We start from the raw sequence: 15,668 nt of genomic DNA on the forward strand, positions 1-15,668 counted from the left end.
AGCTTAGACTAAACTGCAAAGACTGAATTGATTCAATCTCCAGCTTTTTGACTGTCTCTACTTAGCCTAAGTGTTCACTGGCATGTCAGTGGTGCTTCTACTGGGAGTTCTGTATGTGCTGGGAGCTCCATAAGCTCACAGGCTAGTTGGCACAGGGTCTGACCAGAGCCCTTGTTCACATGCAGCTCCAGAGCCCAGGGGGTGAGCACTACTGCTGTTGGTCCCCCACCCCAACCCTCACCCACCCAATTCAACAGCAGTAGGGAAAAAGAAAGGATGAGTGGCAGCTGCACTCAACCCCTTGGCTCTGGAGCTATGTGAAAATAGGGGTAGTGCAACTGTACTGCTGCACCCCCTCTGGATCTGCCCTCAGTTCCAAAGTAGGAGAATAGGCTGCTGGCCCATGCTTGGTCCTGAAGGCTTGGTCCTGAATGTGCTTGGTCCTGAAGGCTGTTGCTGGGACCCCAAGCTGGCTTCTTTCTCTCTTTCAATTTTTGGAGATTCCTCCTCCATGTAGTACCCCTGCTGTGGAGTTCTAGGAGAAAAAAGTGAGGTGCAGAAGCCAAGTTAGCTCAGCCTCACTTTCCAACTACCAATTATAGGTGCAGGGGCTGTTTTGCTCTCATAGGGTACCCCATGGAGGGAAGAAACTCAGAGAGAATGCTGGAGATAAAGTTTGCTTTGGTAGACAGGAAGAAGTGCTGACCGGTAAGAAGCATGGGCTGTATTTCCCATCTCTGCTCCAACTACAGCTGCTCTGACAGCTCCCGGGTATTTGCAGCACAGTGGGCACGTCTACACGTGATGCTACATCGCTGTAGCAATGTGCTATGGCAACATAGCATCAATATGCAAAAACCATGATGCCGCAGCTACATCTCTGTAGCAACATGCTGCCTCATTATAGTGCACTTCTACAGCGACATAGCAGCTAAAAATAACCATGTATGGCCAACACAATGCAGTATGGGATGTTACTTTGCCATCATTTAGTATTTCCAAAAGGAAGTGCTAAATAATGGTGCAGTAACAACAACACTGTACAGCCACGTGTAGATGTGCCCTGTGTCTGCTGCTACTATGGATAGTCTAGCAGTAGAGCTAAGCTCTTTAAAGTGCTCAGGACAAACTATCAACATTGTCCTGAGGCAATGAGAGAAGGGAAGAGGTAGTTTGTAACAGTTCATAACTTCGCTAAATCTAAGTGGAATTCCAGAAAAAGAAAAAGAAAAGGTACTTCTATGGCCCCAAAGGGACTCCTTTTGCAGAATCTCACAGGCCTGCTACAAATGGTGGAGATACAAGAGCTTCCTAGAGAGAAGGTACAGAGAATCCAGTGGGATGGAAAATATTAGTCAACTCATACCTCTTCCCCATGTCACCTCTGTATGATACTTATCTTTTTTACATCATAAATTTTTCATCATAAATTTTTCACAACCACTGCAGTCGTGGTTCATTGGTAGAATCCTTACCTGCCATGTGGGAGACCCAGGTTTAATTCCCATATATGTAGGTAACTACAGGCATTAAAGCACTGAATATCCTGGCTTTGGATGTGGTCTTGGTGGCCTAAAGACGGGGTGGAAGGTCTAGGCATACTCCTGCCTATGCATCTGCAGCACAGGCCCTCGTGACCTCTTATGCATACACCAGAAACCAAAAGCATCAATGGTTGCCTACTACTGTTCAGAAATAGGGTTCTATCTTGATACACATTTATACAGTAGGCGCATCTACACATGCACTTTAATGTGCATTAGTTTATTTTAATGTGCATTAAAGCATCATGTAAAAAACTATGCTTTTTACTTAATGCATATTAAAATAGGCTAATGTGAATTAAGTGTCACTTAAGAAGCAATTGCTTTAGTTAATATGCATTAAGCCAGGCTAATGTGCATTTTCCTAGTACCTCACAATGGAGGGCATTTTTACATATGCAAGCACCGCAGTGCCAGGCACTTTGAAAAGCACCTGGCACTGTGATGCTTGCAGTTGAGAAAATGGCAGCAGTTTGCTTTTGAACTAAAACACATCGGAAGTGCTTTAGTTCAAAAGTGCACCACTGCCATTTTCTGCGCGCTAACGTGCATTTTGCTGCTTATACAACTGAGTACAGCGCAGTTCGTCTCAGCTCGCATACTGAACAGACTCGATTAAATGAGTCTGCTCTGAAGTGGCAGATCTCCGGCACATCACGGGACAGAAAAGTATGTGTATAAATGGCCGGAGGTACTAGATAATGTGCATTAACTAAAGCACATTAATGCACATGTAAGATCTAGCATGGAGGAGCCCCTCCTCTTGACTGAAGCCACTAGCTAGGCCTCTGCAACATATATTACATAATGTCAATGCCAACAGAACAGATACCCTAGCTCCTGAAGCACCATATGAAGCACCATATTCGCTGCACAGGACACTCTCAAGTTACACTTTGAGTTCCTAGTGGTTGCCCAAACCTCTTCAGAGCCTCCCAGTAGGAAGCAGCAGTTTTAAAAATATGGTACCCAACATAGAAATATTTATTCAAATAATATTATTGCTGAGACATACACTAACAACTTTTATGGAAAACGTTTATAAACAATTTTCCTTCTGGTTAATATAGTTTCTGAATTTCCATTTTGTTAAATTCCCCCTGTGTTCTCTTTTATTCAAGGCATTTCTCTTGTTACTGTTTATTCTCTACCTGAAATCATAATTTAACAGAATATACTTTTCACTAGAAATTGAAAGAAGTATGGACAGAAAGAAATGCTTGTGCTAATGATGGAAAATTTGGCTAATATATCACAACTACAGAAATCAGAAAACGGTACACAGCAAAAGTTGATGTCATAGGATCTTGTATCTACTATGCAGCTGATCAACTGCTTAAATCACATCTCCAAAGTAAGTTCATTACCAGCAGAGTAACTACCATGCTGCAAGCCGTGATACACAGCATCACAGTCAGCTAACATATTTTGCTCTTAATTGCACACAACTGAAACAAGAGTCCAGCACCACGTGAATCAGTCCAGTCATCAGTAGAGGAGATTTAATTTCCCAGCCTGACTCTCTTGTCTGCCATATATTAGGTTACCTCTCCCCACCTTGGATCATCATCTCTATTGATTTGTGCTGCCATTACTCGGGCAATAATGACTGAGGTGCAGAGTATTTCCTAAAGCTAAGTGAATGGCTGGGAGTAACTGCTTTCCTAAGGGTCAAATAAGAGACAAACTCCAGCCAGTACTAAACCCTCAGGGAATGCCCTGACCTGTGGTGGTGACTGCTATCAAAATCTGAAAATGGGAGAAGAAATCCCATCCCATATGGATTTTTGACACGCGCAAGTCTTTATACTAAAGGATTAATACACAGCAAAGTAATATATGAATATACAGCAAATTAATATACAGAAAAATATACATCAGCAAATTATTCCTGACTTTATACTCATGTTATCATTTTCTGTTTTGAGGGAAGAACATTATAAAAACATTTTTTCTATCAAACCAACAGTGAGCAGTTGTCTAAAAATAAATTCCTATCCACAGTTATGCAAAATGTTTTCACTCCACTTTGAGCCCTTTCTTTGGGTTGTTTTTTTTTTTTTTTTATTTTCCCTGTTCCTGACAATCCTAGATCAAAATAATTGCATACTTTTGGAGCTTTCCCTCCACCCCTTCCCTCAGGTAGCTCTTTGTGTTTTCTCAGCTGCTTAATGAGGATTTGGGAAAAAACAAAACAAAACAAAAACAGGACTTTGCATGTATATACATGTGTTGTTGACAAGGGGAAGTGCCTAACTAATAGTTGAAAGAGGCTGAGACAACACTAATAACCACAAAGCAAACAGTCAAATGTGTAATTTAGGTATTTAAACAAGTAAAATGAAATCCCCATTGACAGACAGAGGGGAAGGAAAAAAAGACGCTTAAATGCAAGCAATTTTGTCTACTTACTACATTGCACTTTTACTGAACTCTGCCATACGTAACTTTTCTCCCTTGTAGATTTTTTTGCAGAATGTGCTTCTCCTGTCCATCTCCTTTATGGACACCTAGCTGACAAGCTTCACAGAACCTCTCACTGGGCATGTCCACACAAGATGTTTACTGTACAGTTGACTAAATAGCTGTGCAATAAACACTGCATGTCTATACATGCACCCCTATTAGGCTGGAGTAAACTAATTTACTCTGCAGCAGCACATGTGTAGATGCTGCCCCAACTGGCTGGGCACGAGGGTGCTTCATGCAGGGGCTACTTGCTGGCCAGCCCTGTGCTGAAGCACCCTCGTGACCCAGCCAGCCCCTCCACAGCATGTTGAGCCAGGGGGAGCACCCCCAGCTGGCAGGCTGACACTTTGCCAGCAGGAGCTGCTCTGACCTGGCTCAGTGTGCTGCACTCCTGGGCGCACATGCAGACATGGTGCCCAGGAGCAATAAACTCTGGAGTGAGTTTATTCATGCACCTTAATTGCACACGTAGATACACCCACTGACTCTTTTAGAGACATTTTATCCTGTACACATGCTAACAACATTTCAACTGTCTGCACTCTCATTCCTTACAACACATGGATACTCCATAGCACAGGAACTTTCCCAAGGTATAATTATAGACAAAACCTCATTTTGGGATATTTCCTTAAAGATTAAATGCTTCCATAGACAATGTTTAGAAGTCTGTTAAGAGCAGTCGCTGCAAGTGTTAAACTATGAAAGCAATGAAAGATGTGGCTTAATTAAGCAAAATTGGGGGAACTTCTGCTGACAAATCCAGTTACAACACTGACACTTGTGCAAATAAACCCTGCCACATGGACACATGATATACTGCCAAAATTTTAACAAGGAATGCCATCATTTTTCCATCGGAGTCAACAATACGGGTGACATTTCCTAGGTAAAGTACTCTCTCTCCCACCAGGATAGTGTGGCTCCCATCTCCACCACACCTCAGTGGCTGAACTAGCTCACAGAATGGTGAACGAAGTGCATGGTCTATCCCTAATATACATGTAGAAGTAGTGAAGAAAGATATTGGAAAGAATTTCCCTTATTATAACTGCAGCAGCTATCACAGATGGCTCAATGGCATGACAGTTGCCTGTATTAGCAGCTGGAGTTTCAGTTCCAAGCCAGAGACAGATGAAATGTTGTATTAAGCAGAGCTAGTCCTGACATCTTTAGATGGATTCCAAAGCAATTGTCCTAACTCTGTCTCTCTCAAATCTATCCTGAAAGGGCCATCCCATCACCATGTGCTGCATTAGTTTAAGAATTTTTGGGATGGTGAATGAGATATTTCCCCTATCCCCACGCACACTTTAACTCACTCATTATACCCAGAGGTGTGTGCATACATGTTCAAAGGGAACATTAGGTCCATTCCAGCCTCCTGCTTCAGACACAAGGAAAAATTCAAATGGTCTTAGGTACTGTCCCATCTAAACTTGAGTGTCAGCCCAATAGGGTAATTTGACATGGGGCCAAGCTTCCCATTGTGCCAGAGAAATTCTAGGAAGACCTGATTCAGATTCAGATTTGGGCACCCAGCACTCTACACGGAGCATGGGGTGTGCCTGGTTTACATTTCAAAGACCATTGGAGGTGTTTTCTTTCCCCTTGCCACACTTGATTCAGTTGCAGTCAGCAAAGTACTCAAACTAGAGCCTTCTCAGATGAGCGGGAAGGGATGTCTGCAGGGTGTTTACAGCTTGCAGACATGATCTTAGAACCTGTTCCCTACTTGGTTACACAGAACCTACATTAGGTAGTCTTCTGGAGATAAGACAAAGCCCATAATTTTTTCTGAGCATTTGGGAAGTTGAATGCAGTAGTGTGGAGCTCTGGCTATTCTATTTACCATGTTGTTATGATATATATTATTGGTCATGTTCAGTAACTTAAATTTTTTTTAAAATATGACACATTAATAGTTTTAATCCTGTGAAGGTCAGATTTTTTATCACATCTTCCCCCTCCCCCATATACCCAGCAGGCAGTGTATCTGTCTTTCTTCTGTACTATCATCTAATAGCTGTAGGGACTCATCATACATTGTACTCAAACTCTCCACTGTACTCTGTCTTGCACTCTAGCCTATGGTGCAGCAAGGCTCTAAGAGCCATTCTAATTAAAGCGTCATGTCCCTTTGCTGAAAAATGGTGGCAGGGGCACTTTAATTAAAGCTTGTTCAATGAGCTATAGTTAAAGCACCCCCCCCCACCATTTTTCAGTGTGGGGATGCTGATACACGTGACACTGGAGTCTGCTGGAGCACAGTAATTACTACAGTGGACTCAATTAATTGAATAGACTAAAATTAATTGAGTCTGCTCCAATGTGCTAAAATTACAGCGCGTCAGAGCAGCCTTGCTGCATGTCTATAGGGTGCCCCATCAGTATTTATCTCATTTTTTGGTCTTCATTTCTAAGAGCATCGAGCCATTTTTGATGGTGTGGAGCAGAGGCTGGTGCACCTCACTGATCATCCTAACTATTCTCAGTGCCTCTCTGGACCCAGGACCTTCATCCAGTTCTCCTTGTAACCTTTTGACTTTTCTGCACGGCTTCTGGTACGCCTGTATGTAGCTGCTTGATTATGTACTCTTGCATTTGGCCTTCTACTTTCTAGTGACCAAGAAATGGATGGTCTTCTAACATCTAGGGCTTCCATGCTGCCTTCTTGTCACTAGTACATCTGAGGCAGCAGATTTCAGGGTTCATTTAACCTTTTCTAGCAGTTCACTCAGCTCTCAGTTTCAAGCTGTGTCCTGAAAGCTCTTGGCTGACCCCCTTTTCAATTTCCTTCTTAACTTGGATATTTCCATATTGAATATGACTGACTTATACAGCTTACATTTCTCACAAGCACTTCAAGTAAAACTAAAAATTGCAGAAGATAAAGTTGTGATCCAACCAGCTTTCTGTTTTGGGGAAACCCCTCCACTCAAATACTGTACTCATCCATCTTTTATTTATCAGACACAAGTCAATCATGTTCTTGCCAATGCCGTTCAGACCTTCCCAGATCCATTTCCTACTTGTACCTGGTGGTTACTAAGTTTCTGGTGCTATACCCAAACATACCCATGATATCTGTCTGTGGTTTCATCACTGATCTTGGTCTTCTGATTTCCACACAAATAAGGTTGTGCACAGGGTTTTGACAATGAGGCTTCTGGGATTTTATACGGGGACTCTATGACATAGTAATTGACAACTTGATTTCCTAGCAACCTACGGGAGATGTATATGAGCTGCATGTATATGGGGCATTTGTAAGTATGCAGATCAGAGACAGAGGATAGAGAGACTGGTATTCAGTAACCCCACAAAAATTCTGATTTCTTCAGAATCCAGGTAGCACAAAGTTGCCTTTGTCTCCTGTTCTGAGCCTTTCAGGAGTTTCAAAAACCCGATAAAGTCCAAGTTTTACTAAATTGTGAAAAATTAAATACATCTGTATGTGAAGTGGCTGAATACACATTTACTGGATAACCTGCCATGTTCCTCTGTATAATCATCACATAAAAGTACCTAAAGCATCACACTGCAAGAGTTTGGGGGCATACCACATAATTAGCAACCTAGTTAATTTGCAGTTTTGTAGATTTTGTGGAAACCACAAAATCTGGGATTATCCATGAAATCAACAACAAAAATAACAATAAAAATAAAATGCTGGCTCTCCCGTGGGAGCCAGCAGTCCTTGCTGCCAGGAGGGGAAGGTGCTGACTGGTGGGGCACACTAACAAGATGGTAGTTACCCCCTTGTCCCTCCTCCCCTTGCCAGGGCCTCTCTGCCAATCAGTGCTCAGGGGCGGGGCAGCATGAAGGACAGCCAGCAATCAAGATCAAGGCTATCCCCTCAGCCCTCCTCCCCCGCCCCAGGCCTCCCTGCCAATCAGCACCAAGGGGCGGATCAGCTACACAATGCCTGCAAAATCGGTTCTGCACACTGCAGGTAGGCCCCAAAAAACCATTTTCATTGTGATTTAGGTAGATCCCTATACATAATATCCACTCTAAATGCACTATATGCTATCATGAAAGTGTTGATTGTTTTGTTTAAAACATACAGGCCCAATGGCCAACAGTATTTACTATTTGGCATAGTACGTGTAATACAGTCCTATATATGCAATTTTTCTATATAGCACAAAAATAGAATTCATCCACAGAATAAAATTAGGATTGATTTTTCAAGAGGGAAGCAGGGAGATATTGAGCTCCCTGAAACTGAAATGCAACGTGAAACTGAAATTAATAATGGCAACTTAAAACATACCTTTTACCCATTTTTTCTTTCACAGGGGTGGGGATAATTAGCAAATCTTAACCCCAAAATTAAAAAATATATATGTAAAGTTAGTGTATGTGAAAGGTGCCAGACTGAGGGGTTCGGAAGTTAGAAGCCAAAACACATGGACAGCATGGGCACTGGGAACAAGAGCTGCCTCACACTTCGGGAACACTACACTTGAGAACAAGACGCTAGATTATTCTCTATGCTTTTTCAATTTTAAATTTATAATTCAATCTGCTGGCATTGCCTATAAGGATGTCAACTGTGAGGATGGTTTTTCTGACCCAAACATTTTCAAGACTTTTAGAAAACCATGAAAAACGCCGAATAATGTAGTTGAAAATATCCTTGGTTTTCTGTACAAGTTGGGTGCCAATGCAAAATATGATGACCCTTCGAAGTTGCAGCTCTTTGCCTTACTACCACCTAGAGCTGCATTTCTAATTCTATCATTGAAGTGCTTAAGATTCCCTCTCACTGTTTACTGAAATGTAGTAGCATATTATCCAGGGGCTATACTTTACTCTCCGCGTTATCTCAGAAATGGAAATTAGTTCCAATTAGTGGCAAGACTTTGGATCTTACAGGTCCTCACAAACTACTGGAAGTTGCCTTGGGATTTCACACTGCGCTACATATCCTGCTAATGATGATCTTAGTTTGCATATTTGCTACACGTTGGCATTCACCACAGTGCTAGCCTGCCAGATGTTTAGAAAAGTTAGTAGCAAAAAAACTAACCTGTGCATCAAAAAACACAAAGCAAGTGCCTGTGTCACTGATTAACATTAATACGAATGTAGAAAACAAAAAATTTAAAAAACAGGATTTTTTTTGTTTGTTTCTAACTTTTGATTTTGCTACATCCTAAGTTTGCTGCTTGGTGTCCACCCCCCTCCCCAAGCCCTTCCCCTGTTTTCTAAATCACTCACTTTCAGCAATGCCAATGGAAGTTTTATCTGAGGAGGATGGAATTTAAAACTAAGTATAAAATCTCAAGATCTGGTTTGAAATTAATATTTTTCTGGGACTGTGGCAGGAAAACACAGCAGCAATTCTTTCGGAGGGCTTGTCAGTCCCACTTAGGAACAGAAGCTGCATCTGGTTACTGAAAGAAAGCTGCCCTTTTTTCAAAATGTGAAGACATTAAGGAAAAATTAGATTCTGTTTTTACATAGAATAATGAAAACAGTCTTCACATCTTGCTCTTGCTTGGCTTAGTTCCCATATTACCAGCAAAACAACTGCATAGCAACCCAAAATTTCCCACAATATTTCCTCATACAGGCATTGTGTGCCCAGAGAAAACACAGCACCTAATATTCTCTCTCTGGTTTGGCTTCTTGTAGGTTGAGGACTCGAGTCCACAAATGTTCGAGCTCCAGCTGCAGGGGCAGTAAGTGCTATGCCAAAGAGGACTCTGGACAGGGAATAATGTCCGCAAGGAACCATGCAGTAGCTTTATACAGTCAGGTTATCTGAGTGTAGGCCAGAAGGATTACTTGCTGTTCCCCTCCACCCTATTTCCTCTTACAAAGACAGGAAGCCATTAGCAAAGAGGTACATGTAGCCTTTATATCAAATAACCTGTTGTATGAATGTTATGAGTGATCTCTAGCTTACATTCCCGTAGCCCACAAGGAGCTCACCAGGGCACATAAGTGTCACTTTTAAAACATGCTAACCTGGATACATGAAACTGCCTTTTCATTTACTGCCTTCAAGGAACATTTACAAGCATACAGTAGATTTACTAATGGCAAAAGGAACATTTACAAGTTTGCTTATCAGAAATCTCAGTTGTGGCAGTATGTCAAAGCTGAATAGTTCAAGCTACTTTCCTCCCAGTTCCTGCATCAGTAAATGAAAGAGTCTTCTTGAAACTTCTGCAATTGTTCTTGAGCAACATGCAGAAAAAATTGTAATATTTCTGAAATGTGCTCATGTATTCATCTGAACTGCAAGCCCCCTCACTCCTCCAAACCATGCTGCAGAGTGAGAACCGCTCCAAATAAACTTTAACCAGAACAATTAATTAAAAGAAAACTCTTTATCAAACACTCAGAAATAGAGGGCCACTTACTTGCTTTCTTCATAACTTCCTCTGGAGCATTCTCTGTTCAACTGATTGTGACAGGAAATTGTGGTATTATGGGTAAGCTCCAAGACTAGCACAAACCACCTAGTGCAATCTGCAAAGGCAGTCAGTATTGAGTGATCTGACTGTCCTATATATGCAAATTATAAGCTGACACAATGTAAAAGAAGTTGCATTTACTAATGAACCCTATGAAACATTTGTGGAAAATACTGCCCCCCTATTCAGAATAATGAAGGTCATATTTGCAAAGCTCTGATAATAGATTAAAAGCATCATAGATGTCTTATCAACATCTACTTTGGCTGGGAACTTCCATATATGTGCTAGCTGTCTTTAATTCTTTTAAAAGCAATGCTGGCTTTTTACTGTTTGCTGTTTATATGAGGACAGAATTATTGGAACAAGGAGCTAGGATCTCAAGTTGCAGCAGGGGAAGTTTTTATGAAATATTAGGAAAAATGTTCTCACAACAAGGATGGTAAAGCACTGGTACAGTGGAATTTCCATCCTTGGAGGTTTTTAAGACCCGGCTAGACAGTCTTGGCTGAGATGATCTAGTCTGGGATGATCCTGGTACGATCAAGGGGTTGGACTAGATGATCTCATGAGGTTCCTCCCAACTCTATCATTTCTATGATCATTGTTTTAGAGCCTTCCTGTGCTATATAGTCAAGTATAAAGAGACTGTTGTATGTTCTCCCAAAATTGCTGTTTACACCTACTTGAGACAGGCCTTAGAACAGGTCTAATGCTAACTCCACCAGTTCTATGCTATTCCAACAGTGTAGGGGCTTTTGGGAATGGAGAACGGCAAATTGGGGGAAGAAGGAAGTAGACGGAATGAAAGCAGGGATTAACTGGGCCAGATTGCACCTCAAATGATGCTGTGCCCCTGCAATGACCCACTGCCACAAGGGTGCAAATTAGGGCACATGATCCCATTGAAGGGCTCTAATGAAGTCAGAAATGACTAAAAAGGACCCTACAGGACCCTGTGTTTCATTTTAGGCCACACTGAAATAGAAAATGAAAAAGGAAGTGACTGTAGTAGGAGATGATGCTAATGAGCAGAGCTCTAGCTTCTTTTATTGGCTCCACATCCAGCTGTCATTAACAGGTGTCTGGATATGTCTTCTTGTGAGCTGGCCCACTGGCTGCATGCAGAGAAAAAAGTTCTGCCAGACCAGGCCAGCGACCCAAAGAAAGTGGCTGGTATTGGGATAGAAGTACATGATTAATGGAGGCTGTCACTTCTTAGCTTAAGTAAAACCCCAGTCCCCAGAGAAGTCAAGTGTTTCTCAGAAACTGGACTAAAGAAGAAAAAAAAAACCCTTTTCTCTCAATGGAGTCCTACACTTTGTTTCCTTCCTATGTCTCTTTTGTTCTTCTCGTCTTGAGTTGCTCTTTTACCTCCTCTCTTTCTCACTTCTCTTTTTCTTCTCTGCCCTGTTTAAGTGGAAGGTGCTCATCTAGCTTGCTAAAAAAAAAATTAACCTAGTGCATCTTGGTTGCTTCTCTTTCTTTTCATTCACACTTTTACACAGTATTTTAGGACTTCATATCTTCTCCCTGTTCTCTCACACCTTCTCCATGTTAGCTCCAGTTCACTTTCTGACTTTGTATTTAGCTTGTTTCTTCCTACATATTCCTCAAATCTTCTCTTCATGCTGTCTTTCTTGGTCCCTGGCCTGGCTCCTGATCAACAAGTTTCAATCAGTCTTACTGTATGCACTGTAGCTCAACTGAACAAGCAGGTGGATAGAGGAGCAGAAGACCCACCTGCTAGGTGCTTGATCCACCACAGGACTTGGACATGGCAGCAGGTAAATTTTAGGCCCCTCAAGGCTTAGTAGAATCCACAATTGCAAAGTTAGTGCTTCAACTCCTGTATACAATGCATGGAGAGATTTAGGCATTTGAGAATGGGAGCCACAAAAGCCAGCATACAAAGCAGGGAGATCCCTAAGGTAATAGGTCATTCTGAGCAGGGGGTGCTTTAAGCCCAGCCCTCCTCAGGGCCAAGGCCCAGATCCTGACAGGTATTTTAGCATTAAATTCCATAAAAATCAATGGGAGTTAGGTGCCTCTGAAAATCAGGCCATTAGGCACCTACTTCTGGGCTGTAGACAAACACCTCCATTCACTCAGGATTCACGACTCAAAACTCCCTCTTTGTTAGGCACAATAAACCAGATCTTTCTCACAACATGCCATCATTGTTACTGGCAGCAACCCTTTTCACTCAGGAGCCAGTGCGTAGAGTCTCCACTTACTGGAGACATGGGAAACCCAGGTTACGTTTTCTCATCTGCTTGAGGGAAGTCGAACCCACATTTCCAACAACATTACTTTCTAGCCCCAGGTTAAAGGATCTTCTGGAGCTGGGTTCTCAATCCTGCCTGCTGAAAGTGCTCCACTTTGCATAAAATAGAAAAGATGGTAATTTGCCAGTTTGGAGGTGGAAATACCTAAATTTGACCTCAAAAAGGTATGCACTGCCAGTTGCTCCAGTTTCATAGATTTCATAGATATTAGGGCTGGAAGGGACCTTGAAGTTCATCAAGTCCAGCCCCCTACCCCAGGAGCAGGAAGTCAGGTAGGTTCAAAGGTTCCCAGCAAGAAGCATCCAATTCTTCAGTTTGCCCCTCCAAATACTTCCACTTAATCTTTTCAGTTCTGATTCACAGAATCATAGACAATTATGGCTGGAAAGGACCTCAGGAGGTCATCTAATCCAACCCCCTGCTCAAAGCAGGACCTACCCAAACTAGATCATCCCAGCTAAGGCTTTGTCAAGCTGGGTCTTAAAAACCTCCAAGGATGGAGCTTCCATCTCTGTGGGTAACCTGTTTCAGTGCTTTGCTATCCTCCTACAGAGAAATATTTTCCTAATATCTAACCTAAACTTCCCTTGCTGCAACTTGAGACTGTTGCTCCAGTGTTTTTAACTCTGCCCGCACAAGTCTACCTAGCAGTGGATCTAGGATGCTGAAAAGGGGACTGTGGGAGCACTAGAGAACTCACTGTGCATGCATCTGATGGCCAAGCCTAGAGCTCTTGGCAATGAAGCGGGGAGGGGCTGCAACTGCACCACCACACCCTTTTTAGAGTCCTCCCTGAGTCCACTCTTGCAGAAGTCACTCCCATTTAACTGCAAGTTACATTTCACTTTGCTACATCCACAGCTCCCATCTTTCACAGTTTTATTCCTCACTCCCAACCCCGAATGGCAGAATTCATTCAAGCATTCATTTATTTAAAGCTTCTTTATCTAGAGTGTGGCTCTGTTCAGAAAGTCAGTTGTCTAAAGATTGCACCTTTTGTTTAACACAGTTGCTCTCTGTGGATTTGCAGAGTGATCTTTGCTGGCTTCATTGATAAACTTAATTTACCTATATCAACTTTTCCTATTTTTAGTCTCATTAAGCCAGCAAGGACAGCATAACTGAAAGAAAGGGAACCACATGTTTTGTTCCTTTTTGTCCATCCCCAAAAGTTTCTAAGTTCTAATAATTACCCCTGTTGAAACCCACTGTAAGCAATGACATTGCAGAGGTGTCACTAGATATAACTTGGCCTGCCAAACCTTTAGTACTGGTGTGACTTTGAAAGGACCTTGAGCCCTTTATGAATTTGCAAGGCCAGCAGCTCAATATATTTTCTTTTTCTGCTTCCTAACTAATCAGACTGCTTTAGTATGAAGTGGAAGACAACCCCAGAACCCTGTAATATAAAATAACCCTTTTTTCCTCAGATTCAAAGACCATTGAGGAACTGGCTCTCATTCAAATAGTTTAAAAAAATATTATTTGCATGGAAAAGACTTTGCCTCCTGATGTCATCCCAGCTGGAAGTGATCAGGGGCTAGGCTGAGTCACCCCCACCCCCCACCCCAGGGCTACAGGAAAAGGGTCCTGCCTGCATAGGCCTTTAAGCCCAGACCAGACAGCAGCAAGCTTCTGGGTAATGGACTGCTACCTTATGCTCCTGACCCACTTGGGACCACTCACCAATGCTCTGCTACACTGACTTCGGCTTGGCAACCCTGACTCTGGTCCTGGCCTTGGGTTCTTGACTCCAGTTTCCCTGATCCTGGCTTCTGGGCCCTGACCAGCCTAACTGCTCTTACATGTAGCCAAAGCTTCTCCAGCTGCCAAAGGAGAAAGAGGGGCATATTTTTTTAATCAAGGCTGTCTAACTGGCAGCCCAAGGCCTATGAGGGATTAATGTGTGGCTCCTGGGTTCTTACCAGGCTGCCACTCCCTGCTATTGCTCTTGCTGCAATAGCATTTGTAGTCTCCAGGCTCTACCCTCTCTCCTCCAGCTGCCACTTCCTGCCTTTGCCCTAGGGAGTGGGCCAGTGTAGCAGTGCAGGAACCAGAGGGTGAGTCCAGGGCTGCAGGGGGATTGGGGCTTTGTGAAAGGGGGACTGTGCCTGTTCAGTGCAGCAGTGCACAGGCACATGTTGCACAGGCAACATGTACCTGCATGGGCACATGTTGCAATGAGTTGTGGGATTGTATTTATGCATCCATGCAGCACAGGGGTGGGGGCAGATAGTTGTTCAGTGAGAGGAGGCTTGTGTAGTGTCACAGTGGGGGGTGGGGAGTGATTAGTGTGGTGTGTGGCCCTGCAGGCAAGGTCCCTGCAACATTTGGTCCCTAGGGGCTTGGAAGTTGGGTAGCCCTGTTTTAAGCAATCACTTATTAGTTGAAACACTTGCCCAGGAAGTGGGAGACTTGGTTTCTAGGCCCTCCTCACGCTGATTGAGTTTGAAACCCACATCTCCCATGTCTTGCAACAGTGCCCTGCCTGTCATGCTAGAAGCCAGCCAAGAGCACAGGGGTCATCAGGCCAAAGAGGAAGAGTGACACTGGCACCCTTCCCTGGGGGATTCCTTGCTGTGGCCCCTGCTCCAAGGATTGTGTATGCATTTAGTGCTAAACATTGGATAAAACAAAAACACTGCCGGGAGCACAACCTGGAACTTCGAACTCCAATCTTCCCAGGTGAGCATCCCTCACCCCAGCCTGGCCTCTAGTTCTGTGGTTAGGACACTCTCCTGAGAGATGGGAGAAATAAATTTGAACCATCTCAGGCAGAAGGGGGAAGAGTCAGGTGTTACGCTACGTCAGCAACTGATATAACTGTGAGACTATTATGGAAACAGTGTGTACCACTGCTTTCACCTCCTCTTGCATCTGAAATAGAAAAAGCAATCCAGATGGTGGAAGTGCTCAAGTTCAAAACCATGAAT

Source organism: Alligator mississippiensis, chromosome 1, assembly GCF_030867095.1.
Source record: "Alligator mississippiensis isolate rAllMis1 chromosome 1, rAllMis1, whole genome shotgun sequence".
In the NCBI taxonomy this organism is placed as follows: domain Eukaryota; kingdom Metazoa; phylum Chordata; order Crocodylia; family Alligatoridae; genus Alligator; species Alligator mississippiensis.